The sequence below is a fragment of the Myxine glutinosa genome, chromosome 4 (genome assembly GCF_964187855.1).
Source record: "Myxine glutinosa chromosome 4, kmMyxGlut1.1, whole genome shotgun sequence".
Classification (NCBI taxonomy): Eukaryota; Metazoa; Chordata; class Myxini; order Myxiniformes; family Myxinidae; genus Myxine; species Myxine glutinosa.
The window spans coordinates 90,083,899-90,096,722 of record NC_136264.1 but is presented as its reverse complement, the minus strand read 5'-3'; positions in this window follow the sequence as shown (position 1 = coordinate 90,096,722).

Below are 12,824 nucleotides of genomic sequence, written 5' to 3'. Positions count from 1 at the left end.
TCGACTCGCGTTGGAGCGCAGCTCCCTCAACGTCATAGGTCACGTGGTATGGCAGCCATCTTGGATTAAAACCAAATAATTAAAAAATATTTCTCGGAAACTGCTGAAATGGAATTTTTTTTAACTTTGTACATTGTCAAGTACTCCCAATGGGGAACAAACGCATGATTATGATGACATCATAGGTGAAGTGGTGTACCGGCCAAAATGTTTTAATCAAATTCCTTATCCTATAAATCTGAAATTGCATGCACATGATCTATGACCCATTTGTATTGAAATATTAAATTTATGACATCATAGGTCACATGGTTTGGCAGCCATTTTGGATTCAAGGAAAATAATAAATAATTATATCTCTAAAACCGCTCACCCTATTGATGCGAAATTTTACATATATCATCTAACAGCACTGTTACATATAGTTTGAAAATGATGATGTCATAGGTCACGTGGTTTGGCAGCCATCTTGGATGGAAAAATGAACCTTATCCGATCAACAGCAAAAATTCGCAAACGTGATCCCCTACCCATACATATGCAGAGTGATGGCATCTACCCGTTGTGGGAATATGCAGAGGCATATTGGCGATACAGTCGCATTGTTCTAGTTTTTTTTTGTATCCAAGATCGAGGCTCGTATAAAAGCTAACACATTAATCACAAAAAACATACACAGACACATAAAACATATAATAAAGGGAGCGGGAGACAAGATGGGGAAGAGAGACAGAAGCACACAAGCACAACAACGGTAAAGAACAGGGACATTCGGAGATGTGTGGGAGGGAGAAGGCTTGGGGTGCATGGGAAGGGGAGGTGGGGGTGGGAGAGGTATCAAACACATGGACACTGCTAGGACTTCCAGGAAATAAGTCGGTATTTCAAAAAGGTGGATCTGGAGTGAATTAATGGGGTAGAAAAGATCAAGGTTTTGGATGAGGGAAGATAAGAGATGGTGGTGAACAGCTGTTTTAAAGACCTGGAGGGAGGAGTGGGATTGAAGAGAGTGAGGGAGTTTGTTCCAGAGGCAGGAGAAAAGAGGAATGAAAGAGTGAAGGTGAGCAGAGAGTCATTATTTCGGCAGTTTAACTAGAAGAGGGTTGCTGGCAGATCTTGTGCGTCCTGCAGGAATATTTGGGGGCAGAGCACAGACAGAGCAGGGAGAGCAAGGCCGGAGAGGAGTCGGTAGAAGAAAGAAAGACCACCAACATGCCTGCGGTGAGTAAGTGAAAGGCCCTCAGAATCAGCGTCATCGCGGGAGATTCCAATGATTCTGAAAGCTTTGGTTTCAACAGCGTGAAGCCGAGCTCGTTGTGAGGCTGGAGCACCAGTCCAGAGGGGAGAGCAGTATTCCATCAAACTGCGGATGAAAGCCTCATATGTGGTGAGGAGTCCAGAAGTGCCCAGAAAGGACTTCGCACAATGGAGGATTCCCGGTCGGCAACTGGTTTTGGTGGCCAGCTTGGAAATGTGGTTTTCCCAGGAAATATCATGGCAGATAGTGAGATCCAAAAGCTTGAGTGACAGAACTTCTTGGAGAGGATTGTTGAGAAAATAGATGGGAGGGTTGTCCATTCGGTCTTTTCGGAGAGACATTGTGAGAGTGTGAGATTTGTCAGGATTGAAAGACATGTTCCACTTGTTTGACCAGTCTGTGATTTTGTCCAGGTCCGCGGAGACTGATGAGGCTGCAGACTGCCGATCTGAGGGGTGAGACATGGAGCGGCAAGAGAGTGGAGTCATCAGCAAAGAGATAGAAAGCATTTTCCAGAGAGTCGGAGAGATCATTAATGAAGACCAGAAAAAGCATAGGCCCAAAACACTGCCTTGAGGAACTCCAGCCTGAACAGGAAGGGGAGATGAGAGAATTCCATTCAGGGCCACACAATGACTGCGACCAGTGAGGAAGTCTGCAACCCATGCATGGAGATTTCCATGGATACCATAGGAGGAGAGTTTGGTGAGCAGGGCTGGGTGCCAGACTGTATCGAAGGCACGTGATATGTCAAGGGAGACAGCTCTGATTTCCTTTTTGGTATTGAGAACGTCCATCCATTGTTGAGACAGCAGAAGCAGCATGTCCATCGTAGAATTACCTGGTCTGAATCCAAATTGATGATCCGAGATCAAGCCATTGGAGAAGAGGAAGGATTTGATATCTGAAGCAATGATGGTTCTGGTGCAGTGGCAGCAGGAGGGGCAGTCGTTTTGTATGCAGTCGTTTCATAGGTTTTTCGTCAAGGTGTCCCTTCTGTGAAGTTACCGTCAAAATATCACGGTATGAGCAAGAGTAGGTCACTACTTTGGTTGAAAGATATGTGATTCGGTCTAATATCGAACATAGCATCCTCTAACCCCACCACTTATTGATGTAGCCTCACAGTGAGAGTGAAATCGTTTGTTATCATATTATTATGACATTACCAATGCGATCGGAAACATTCATAACAATAATTTCCGATATAATGAGGCAATTTTAGTGCAACACTGGTCAGTAACAATGGCAGGCTAGTCTTACCCCCTTTAGTCTATTCCTCAAACTAAACGTGGCACGGTACACATATCAACTTGGGACTCTCTCCTTCCCCGGAAAATTATCGTTAAATGCTAACCCAAACATGATATCCTGTTCACCTTTGATTAAAAAAAAAACTTTTAGAATACACAGCTCACCTCTGCAAGCATTACACAATATGTTTTGCATGAAACATCAAACCCAGCAGACATGCAAATAATCTGTATCAATATTATAGGGAATATTGTCCGGTGATATTCATATAAATAGAATATATATATATATATATATATATATATATATATATATATATATATATATATATATATATATATATATATATATATACATATACATACATATATATTGTTATGAATTTTGGGGTAGGGGAATATATAGATTTAGGTAGATCTGAATAGGTATCATGCTTCGTCTGTTGTGCTAGAGAATCTCACCTGTAATAAGTTATGTTTAGGCGGTTTGTTCGGATTAAGGTGTCTTCGTCCCCATTACGAGGAATGGGCGTGATAAATAGTTCTAGGGAATAAGGGTAAGACTCCATTGTATGTCGTTCCCTCTGTGATCATATCTGTGTCCTGTATGGCAACGCACTCTTATACATTAGATAGGCCCATTAGTGCACCACATTAATTAATCCCCCGCCGCCATAAGGACTGACCGGAAAGACCAACAGGCAGCGGCCGCGCAGTATGCCACTATAGCGATGGAACATCGTGCAAGGCAGGCTGAGGCCACGCTCACTTCATGCGTGATTGGTCAAGAGGGTTTTGATGAGAAGAGCGCACCATGGGGTAAGAAGCTGGCCACTGATTGGTGGAAGGAAGGTGGAAGGAAGCGGCAGACTGATTGGCAAACGACGGATGGCATGACATGAAGGGAAAAAACGCTCGGCCAATGAGAGGACACCAACGCGGTGAGAAGATTCGAGAAGTCGAGGGACACCACGCTAGTTGGGGGAGAGGAGGGCTGATGTCACGGGACAGCGAGTGAAACCTCTCGCTCGCCGGCATTTTCCTCTCTTCCCTTTGCCTCTCTTCCCTTGGCCTCTTGCTCTGGACTGTCAATTCGTGTTGGACCTGTTCCGCTTGGTGGACGTTGGAAAGATGGTGGGCGTTGACGGTCATCCTCGCCTGGTGCCTGTGTGCAAGTGCTGTACTGTGTTGTGTGGGACGGACCGTGCAGGAGGCCGGTGTTCGCGCCAGCAAATGGGGCCGAGTGGTTCGCGCCGACCAGAGCCGTGTCAGACAGAGCCTGAACGGACCGACCCGACATACAGACTGAGATAAGCCCGACACAAACGCGTACACGTTTCTTTTATTATTCTTCCATTTGTCTTGTATGTGAAGCGAGGTGTGCGGGATCCCAACCTAGGTTTTAGTTTTATCATCGCGTTTCCCTGTCCCGATAGTTATTTTAAATAAACCCTTTTATTATTTTCTGTTCTATTCAAAATCCCGTGTTCGTGTGAGTTCAATTGTTTTCAGGTCGAAGACATCGGGCCGTGAAGGTAAGTCGGCACTGTTCATTCCGTCTCGGGTATGATCCGCTATCAATTGAATAAACGCCTCCATTAAAGCTCAATTCCATCCTTGGTGACGCTCGGTGTTAACTGAGCAAACCACATGGCAATATTATATATATATATATATATATATATATATATATATATATATATATATATATATATATATATATATATATATATATATATATATATATATATATATATATATATATATATATATATTGTTGAGGTTGTGAGAAATAAAGATAACTCCCCCCTCTTAGTTAGTTGCACTACAACATGTAGCTTCGCTTAGTTCAGTTATTTCCTATTAAATGTAAGCATAGTCTCCTTTCCTGTGTTAGTATGCGTTGGAGCAGGCCAATAAGTGTAGACCTCAATTGGGCTAGAATGCCATGTGCTAGTAGGGCCTGGAACAAGTCTGGAAGGCCCGAGGGAGGAGCTACAGGGGAGTGGCCGGTAAGTGGCAAGCAGCCAATAGAAGCTCAGGGGAGTGGCTAACAATGACCGCCAGGGGAGGAGTTTGGAACATTCGGGTAAGACTCTGGGGAGGGGCTATAAGACCCTGCCCCGGGCCCCCAAACTCTCTCTCTGCCCCCCAGATCTCTCTGTGCATGGACTGCCCGAGACTACCCCCGAACTAGCGCTCTGTGAACGGTCTCTCTTGCTCGCTGCCCCCGAACGATCTCCTCCGTACTAAGCTCCCTCGGTCATAGAGAGGTGTGTCAAAAGAGAAAGCACGAAATCTCCCTGTGCCCTGCGCTCTGCTGCCTATTAATAGTGCTTGCGAGGACGGTCCCTCCCGGGGCCACAGATGCCAACGATCTCCTTGCCTGAGCTCCCTGCACGTGCCGCGAACATCCCAGAGACACGCCGAACGAGCTGACCGGGGCGAACGGCGCCACGACCGCGCTTGGAGCGCGTCGTCCTTCTTCTTTATCCTTTTCACGCGTGAGTGAGTGGGCCCTTGTCCGGGGATTAAGATAAGACCGATTAAGTATCTGCTCTGTGTCTCTTTACCCTGATCATTGTATAAATTGTATAATAAACCTGTGTTCTTTCGCATCCATTTGGTCGTTCACGTCATTTTCCACCATTGGCTTCGCACTGTAAGAGTAAAACCGCTCAATCGGGTTCAATAAGAATTAACGGCACGAGTCACGTGACACGCAAACCGCTCGGGCGTATCCGACTAGCATGGCTCGTTCGAGGTCCAGTCCCTGTTCTCGTGGCGGCGTGTGTATCGAAGGTACGTGGGGATTCGACCTGATACCATTCCGCATGCTCGCTACGGGGGTGGCGGCTGGAATTGCACCGCAATCCGCCCCACGAGTGTAAAGTGGGTCGCAGCCTCGTGGACTTGAAGGCCCGAGGGGGAAAAGGGTTTCACCCCCCTCTGTACGTCGACGGGCTCGAAATCCGCAACAATATATATATATACATATATTTATATATATATATATATATATATATATAAAAAACACAGTTTGTGTGTGTGTGTTACCGATAGACTCCTAAACGGAGAGGCTCACGTGCTTGATATTTGGCATAGACATGGCCAATGAGCCTGGGAAGAACATGGCCGACCTAAAAAAAAAAATTTCATAATATTTTTTTACCATATTTTTACCTCGGCGCATTTCAGCGAGAAATATTATGCACGGAATCTGACCGGTGGCAGAGCAGCGCGCTGATTCGCTCAGAGTGATCACGTGATGTTCCTTGCCGCCATTAACTCAGTTACGCGTTCGCACGTATTTCAGAGCGAAAAGCGATTGCGTTTTTTCACATTTCAGCGAGGAACATTGCCATTCACACCACATAGGTTTTTTTTTCTTTCATCTTTACGAGATCCATATTTTTTATTCATATTTACCTCGCAACATTTTAGCGAGGGATATTATACACAGAATCTGATCAGGTGGCAGAGCAGCGCGCTGATTCGCTCAGAGCGATCACGTGATGCTCCTTGCCGCCATAAACTCACAGTTACGCGTTCGCACGTAATTCACACGTTCAAAACAAACGAGATCCGCGAAGCGAGTTGGTCGAGTCGTGCTAACCAAGATGGCGACACGGCGGCTTCACTTTTCACGGAGTATGAGCGTTCTATATATTTTCAATTCAGTGCGCCCGACTCGCTCACGTACTTCATTTGTGGCATAGACATGGCCATTGGGCCTTCACGGTGTAATTTGTGCGAGGCTTTTGTCCGAGTGAGCTTGAGTCGAGAGGACGAATGTACGGGTTCGGAATATATGGGTCTGCCTTCCCCCGCCTGGCAACGCCGGTACTGGAGGGCGTCACAGGATCGGTGAGTCTCCAAATCCGCTTCGTGCTGTTGCGAAGATGCAGGACGATGTCATGATTGTTGTGCTGCTCTCCGACCATGAGAACTGCAACGTCATTGTTGGCTGTCCCTCCCCTTCCCCTCCCCCCTCCCCCTACCCCCCTCCCCCCTCCCACTCCCCCCTCCCCCCTCCCACCCCTCTCCCCCTCCCATCCCTCTCCCCCTCCCCCCTCTTCTCCCCTGTAAAAGGTGATGTAAGACTTAAACTTTGTGATGTAAATAAACAGGCTATCTTTAGTTAGTTAGTTCCTCCTGTCCCCGTTTTTGGACATTGGACAGCAAATCATCTCCATCAAATCCGGTTCCAAACCAGCACTTTCGCTCCACTACAGGTGGTTTCCCTCTCATTTAAGTCTTTTTTGAAGGTACTCCTCCAATTCTTTTTTGGCCTCCCCCACTTTCGATTACTGGCAGGTAGAGTCCATTAAATAGCGATTCTTGCAGGTCATCTCTCGGGTAGTCGGCGGACATGACCTGCCAACCTCAGACGTCTCTCCATCACAATATCACTCAGGCGTGGTTGCCCACTCTGTGCCAGCACATCCTCATTGGTGACATGGTCTCTCCAGGTGATGCCCATGATCTTGCAGAGAAATCGCTGATGAAAGTCGTTCAGCCTCTTTGCCACATTTGCCGTCTTCTTCCATGTCTTACTGGTATAGATTGCCATTTGTACCATGATGCCAATGTAGAGACGAAGCTTCATGCGTGTGTTGATGGCGGTGGATGTCCATACTTTATATAGGCGTTGGAAGACTGAGGCTGATTTTCCTTTTCTTGAGCAGACTTCAAACTCAACATTACCCTCCTTGGAAATGTTGCTTCCATGATAGGTGAAATGGTTGGCGTCTTCAACACTATGTTACCCGATGGTGATGAGTAGCCCTTGGTGTTGGTTGATGGACATCAACTTGGTCTTCTCAAAACTGATGCATAGCCCAACCTTTGCACCACATACCTTGAGGTTACTGGCCATCTCCTGGAGCTGAACAGTCTCTTCAGCCAGTAGTGCTAGGTTATCTGCAAAGTCCAGGTGCATCAGATGATGTTGTTGCCACAGGATGCCGAGCACTGGACCAACCATCACTTTCTTCATGATGAAGTCAATGACCAGGAAAAAGAAGCAGGTTGACAGGATGCAGCCTTGCCAAACGCCTGTGATTATGTCAAAGGGTCAGTGGTGTCTTTATTCGTCCTGACACAGGAGCTGGGGTTGTGGTATAGGGCTCCAAAGACGTTAATGTACCGCTTCGGGATTCCATAGTAGAGAATGATGTTCCAGCGAGACTGCCAGTGGATGCTGTCAAAAGCCTTTTTGAAATCAACAAAGTTGATAACAAGGGGCTTCTGGTATTCCAGACTCTCCTCGATGATGTTCCTGAGCATGGAGATCTGCTCACTGCAAGGCATTTTACTCCGGAAGACAGCATGCTCTCCTCGAACAGCACTGCCAGCTTCTGCTTTCACTGTATTAAAAGGTACTGTGCAGAAAACCTTTCCAGGTACTTTCCAGGACAACGCGATTCCTCTCCAATTTTTGCAGTCACTGAGATTACCCTTTTTAGCAGTTTCATTATAACTCCCTTTCTGCAGTTATCTGGGGCACAGATTCTTAACCGCCGTTCCACGGACCGCTTCCGGTCCACAGACAGAAAGCTACGATGACGATGACGCTCAGGGAATGCGATTTTTGGGTATGTTGTTTGTATGTTGATAACATCTATTATATTGTATGTTCATATATTTGGGTATATTTTTATGATATAAGAGATGTGTGTTGGTGGTAGTGCTAGCCGTTGGTCTGGTCAGCCTCACCATGTGGTGGCCCTCTTGGAGAAATATTAAAAATCTGGAAAATATCAAATAGTAAGGCGCCCTAACACGCACGAGTCGAGAAGCGACTCATTACCTATACGCTCCCTAACGCACGCGAGTCGAGTAGCGACTCTTTACCGATACACCGCCTAACTTGAGGTGGTCGACCAACGATCCTTTACCGATACACTGCCTAATGCACGCGAATCGAATAGCGATTCATTACCCATACACAACCTAACGCGCGCAAGTCGAGTAGTGACTCACTACCGATATGCCGCCAAACGCAAGGGAATCAAACAACGACCTCTTACCTATACACCACCTAAGCGCACGCAAGTGGAGTCGTGACTTGTTGCCTACGCACAGCCTAAGTCGAGGGCGATCAACCACGTTTTTTCATGATCACTTCCCGATACAACGTGTAACGAACGTCAATCGAGCAGCAACTCGCTACTTGTACGCCGCCTAACAAACAGGTGAATCAAGCAGTGATTCGTTACCTACACACCACCTAACTTGAGGCGATCGAATAACGATGCCTTACCTACATACCACCTAAGGCACACTCGAGTAGAGTAGCGACTTATTACCTATACACCACCTTTTTTTCCCCTTTTTTTTTCTTTTTTTTTTGTATACTGAATCGAGGCTCGTGAAAGACCTGACATTTACTTCACAAACAAATCAACCAGACAAACAAAATATATAAAAAGAGGGAGCAGAAGACAAGATGGGGAGAGAAGGGGAAGCACACAAACACTTGAGAGCACACAACATTTGAGAGCAGGGAGATGTGTGGGAGGGAGAAGGCTTGGGGGGAGGAGGCGAGGGAAGGGGGGGGGGGGGGTGGGAGAAGTATAAAACACAAGGACACCAAGGACTTCCAGGACACAAGTTGGTATTTCAAAAAAGTGGAATTGGGGTGAAATTAGCGGGGGTAGAAAAGATCAAGGTTTTGGATGGGGGAAGATAAGAGATGGTGGTGAACAGCTGTTTTAAAGACCTGGAGGGTGGAGTGGGATTGAAGAGAGTGAGGGAGTTTGTTCCAGAGGCGGGAGAAAAGAGGAATGAAGGAATGAAGGTGAGCAGAGAGTCTTGATTTTGGCAATTTAACCATAAGAGGGTTGCAGGCAGATCTTGTGCGACCTGTAGGAATATTTGCGGGACAGAGCCCAGAGAGAGCTGGGGGGGCAAGGCCAGAGAGGAGTCGGTAGAAGACGGAAAGACCACCAACCTGCCTGCGGTGAGTGAGTGAGAGGCCCTTGGAGTTAGCTTCATCGCGGGAGATTCCAATGATTCTGAATGCTTTGGTTTCAACAGCGTGAAGACGAGCTAGGTGTGAGGCAGGAGCACCAGCCCAGAGGGGAGAGCAGTATTCCATTGAGCTGCGGATGAAAGCCTTGTATGTGGTGAGGAGCTCAGGTGTGCCAAGGAAGGACTTCACACGACGGAGGATGCCCAGTCGGCAACTGGCTTTGGAGGCCAGATTTGAAATGTGGTTTTCCCAGGCAAGATCATGGCAGATAGTGAGACCCAAAAGCTTGAGTGACAGAACTTCTTGGAGAAGATTATTCAGAAAGTGGATGGGAGGGTTGTCCAGTCGGTCTTTTCGGAGAGACATCGTAAGAGTGTGAGATTTGTCAGGATTGAAAGACATGTTCCACTTGTTTGCCCCGTCTGTGATTTTGTCCAGGTCTGCAGAGTGGGGAGGCTGCAGACTGCCGATCTGAGGGATGAAGAATGGAGCGACAGAGAGTAGAGTCATCAGCAAAGAGATAGAGGATTTTCAAGAGAGTCGGAGAGATCATTGATGAAGACCAGAAAAAGCCCAGGGCCCAGAACACTGCCTTGGGGAACTCCAGCCTTGGGGAAAACAGGAAGAGGAGATGAGAGAAACCCATTCAGGGCCACACGTTGACTACGACTAGAGAGGAAGTCCGCCAGCCATGCGTGGAGATTTCCATGGATACCAAAAGAGGAGAGTTTGGTGAGCAGAGCGGGGTGCCAGACCGTATCGAAGGCACGCGATATGTCAAGGGAGACAGCTCTAATTTCCTGTTTGGCATTGAGGACCTCCATCCATTGTTGAGAAAGCAGAAGCAGCATGTCCAGAGTAGAGTGACCAGGTCTGAAACCAAATTGATGATCAGAGATCAAGCCATTGGAGAAGAGGAAAGATTTCATATCTGAAGCAATAATGGATTCCATGACTTTGCTGATAATTGGGAGAAGGCTGATTGGTCTGTAGTTGCTGGGATCTGTTTTTGCACCTTTTTTGTGCAAAGCGGTGATGTTGGCAGATTTCCAAGCAGATGGCAGATGACCTTGAGCAAAAGAGAGCGTGAAGAGAACAGAGGGAGGGAGTGAAAGAGCGGAAGAACAGGATTTTAGGACCTGTGTGCTGATGCCGTCAGGTCCAGTTGCAGAATCAGAGTCGAGGGTTGACAGAAACCTTTCCACCTTGTCAGGAGGAAAGGACACAGAGTCCAGGAGCAGCTGGGTACGACTGGGTATGGTGGGTACAGAGAGGGATGGGTTTGGGACACAAGATTTAGAGGCAAACACAGAGTTGAGGCATTCAGCTTTTTCACGTGCGGAGTCAGCCGTGTGGCCGTTTGAGGTGAGGGAGGGGATGGAGGGGGAACAAACACCAGAAACAGATTTGACCAGACGCCACCAGGATTTGGAAGAGGGAGACAGATAAGAGAGTTCTGTCCTGAGAACGGTGAGATATTGTTTCCTGGCTCTCCTGAGGGTGGACTCACACTTGTTTCGGGCTTTGTGAAAGGAAATGAGATTTCCTTCCGTTGGATTTGCTTTCCAGGAGACGAAAGCAAGTTGTTTCTGGGCAATAGCCTCACCACAAGATTCCGTGTACCATGGACGGGAGGAAGGGTATGACAACTGAAGACGAGATGGGATAAATCTGTGCATGAGAGAGAGCAATTTACTTTGGAAGAATTCCCAGGATGAGTTGATGTCAGAGGCGGTAGAGATGGGAGACCAGTCCAGATGATTGATGGCTGCTTGAAGACCGTGCCAGTTGGCCTAAGTGAAATGCCAGACCCGTCGACGCTGAGGAGGCTCTCTGAGAATGGTCAAAGAGATGTCCACTTTAACAAGCATATGATCAGATGAGCCGATTGGAGCAGAAGAAGAGCAGCACACATTTTCAGGGAAGTTAGTCATAACCAAGTCCAGAAGAGAAGATGCTCTGTTGACTGAGATCCGGATTGGGAATTGACAGATTGTGTCAGTCCCAGTGAGTCACAGAAGTCCTTTGCTGAAGAGCCATGGCTGGTGAGAGAGGTACCCACACCCAGCCAACTGGCATGGTGACAATTGAAATCACCACATATGAGGAAGAGAGAGTTGGGATGGGTAGATAGAAGTTGGTCCATATTATCAGACAGCGAGATGTAGATGGAGTCATCACTGTTTGGTGGACGGTACAACACACATATGAACAAAAGGTGGGAGCGAAGGGGAAGCCGTAGCCAAAGGCATTCCTGGGGGTGAGATGGAGAGAGGGCAGTGCAGGGCGAGTGAGGAAGAGAGTTTTTTATAAAGATAGCAACCCCCCCCCCCCCCCCCCCCCCTCCAGGACGAGGCTCAGGTCTATCATACCGGAGGAGGGAGTAACCTGGGAGAGATACCAAGGAATCAGAGACATCATGAAGGAGGAAAGTTTCTGTGAAGCAGATCATGTCTGGTTTGTCAGAAGCAACCTGTATGGAGAGATCAGTCAAGTTTGAGCGAAGGCCCCGGATGTTTGAGGTCCATACTGTTGAAGAAGAGGAAGGGGGAGCATCGGATACAGAACAGGGGGGGGGGAGGGGTAGGGTAAGATGTGGAAGAGGAGGAAGAGGTAGGGAGAGCTGTTGAAGGTGTGTCAGAGATTTCAGAATAGCTTGGAGAAAGGGAAGAATGGGGCGGACAAAAGGTTTGATGGTGATTGGGTGAGGCGCAGTGAGGTGTTATTTGAGGAGGGGGAAGAGTGAGGCAGAAGGTTGAGGGAGATGAAGGTGAAAGTTGGAAGGGGGAAGAAGTGGGGAGGACGCTTTGAGGAGGAGGGGTGAGAGGAGAGTCTAGGAGGGGAGGAGTGAGGGAGAGTCTCGGAGGGGAGGGGTGTGGGGGGAGTTTAGGAGGGAAGGGCAAGGGGGGAGATCTGAAAGGGATGGGTGATGGGGAAGATTTGGAGGGGAGGGGCAAGGAGGAAGATTTGAAAGCGATGGGTGATGGGGATGATTTGATGGGGAGGGGAAAGGGGGTAGATTTAGAGGGGAGGGGTGATGGGGAAGTTTTGGAGGGGAGGGGTGATGGGGAGTTTTGGAGGGAAGGGGTGATGGGGAAGATTTGAAAGGGATGGGTGATGGGGAAGATTTGGAGGGGAGGGGCAAGGGGGTGGATTTGGAGGGGAGGGGTGATGGGGAAGTTTTGAAGGGGAGGGGTGATGGGGAAGTTTTTGAGGGAAGGGGTGCTGGGGAAGTTTTGGAGGGGAGGGGTGAGATTGGATTTTGAAAAATGTACGATTAATGGGAAACGAACATTTATTGCAAAATGAGTTTCTTGAGACCTTCGAGTCAAAAATA